We start from the raw sequence: 1727 nt of genomic DNA on the forward strand, positions 1-1727 counted from the left end.
TTCTATGATTCTGTGACCAGATCTGCAGATGCCCTGCATTGGAGCCGGTGACGTGCCCCGGGCTCCGGCAGCCTCCCCTCTGCGGGGCTGTCCCCTTCCCAAAAATCCCAGATGGCGTCTGCCCTGGAGCCGGAGCGGGCAGGGGTTGGCGGGCGCCAGGACGCTCTGCCGTGGCCGTATGTTCCAAGGGAAATACTTCTTTTTCTCTGGCTCAGCGTGGTCTCACCCGCTGCTCCCGAGGAAGCCATGGCTCACCCCGTGCCCTCTCCCCGCTGGGCTCCTCCAGCCCCCCACTGTCGAGGAGCTCAGAAGCTTCAGGACTTCAATTCCGTTAGGATTTGCTTAAAATTGGCTGTAAAATCCCCTGGAGCTGGGGAGTAGGGGCAGCGACTGCACAGACCTATGGAAACCAGCCACCCGGAGCAGGATCTGGGGGGCTCCTACAGCATCTGCTGCAAAGAAATATGTCCTGTATCCAAGATATGGGGTCTGTGTGGGAGCCACGTCCCCTCTGGGTGAGGACAGGGATGTCCCCGGCTGCCACTGCCCCCCCGAGCAGCAGATCCTGCCTGGAGCATCTCCAGGGCTTGGCTGTGACACCAGCAGGTCCTTTCCCCTGCTCCAGCCAGGGTGGCTCATGGAGATGCTGCTCCGGGCACTGTCCCCACCTGGAGAACCACAGCGTGGACCCCCCCTCCGGAGGGACCACGGGCTGCGTTTCCCACCCCCAGGAGCTGCTGCCTCATCCCCTGCTTATCCCCCCCCTGCACCTTTGGGGCTGAGGAGACAGGGGCACGGGGTGGCACAGGACATGTCCCTGAGCAGCTCTGCCACTGCCCATGGCCCCCCCACACCTTGGACCCCCCTGTGGCCACCTGCTCCTCGGTCCCTCGTCCCCGAGCAGGCAGCCAGCAGCTTTCCAAGCCCTCTGAAATGTGCTTTTTCTTTCCCCCCATGGAACCCCCCTGTGGCCACCTGCTCCTCGGTCCCTCATCCCCGAGCAGGCAGCCAGCAGCTTTCCAAGCCCTCTGAAATGTGCTTTTTCTTTCCCCCCCCCTGCCCAGCCCCGGACAGCTGATGCCTCTGCCCTGGCAGCCCCCCAGCCCTGACCCACCACCCACCCACCTCCTCGTGAAAAATTCCTTCCTAATGTTCAATCTAAACCTCCCCTGTTGGAGCTTGAAGCCGTTCCCTCTCGTTCTATTGTTAATTACCTGTGAGAAGAGACCAGCACCAACCTCTCTACAGTGTCCTTTCAAGTAGTTGTAGAGAGTGATGAGGTCTCCCCTCAGCCTCCTCTTCCTCACACTAAACAGCCCCAGCTCCTTCAGCCGCTCTTCATATGATTTGTCTTCCAGGCCCTTCACTAGTTTCGTTGCCCTCCTCTGCACTCGCTCCAGCACCTCCAGATCTCTCTTGGATTGAGGTGCCCAAAACTGGACACAACACTCGAGGTGTGAGTATTTCCTTGCCCTTTGGTTTTGGGCTCCCTGGAGGAGGTGACAGCCGTTCCTGGGACAAGGGGACTGTCACCAGCGTGGCACATGCGGCGTGGCCAGGCCGGTGGCCAGCAGCCCCGGTCGGTGGCCAGCTGTGGGGGTGTGCTCTCCCTGTTTTCCCCCCCACCGGCTCCTGCCCGGCCTTGGCCACCACGGCCATCACAACAGCAGCTGTGAGAACTTGCACCCGGTCTCTGGGGGATGGCTGGCAGCAGAGTCAAAATACTG

Source organism: Calidris pugnax, unplaced genomic scaffold, assembly GCF_001431845.1.
Source record: "Calidris pugnax isolate Ruff unplaced genomic scaffold, ASM143184v1 scaffold255, whole genome shotgun sequence".
Lineage (NCBI taxonomy): Eukaryota > Metazoa > Chordata > Aves > Charadriiformes > Scolopacidae > Calidris > Calidris pugnax.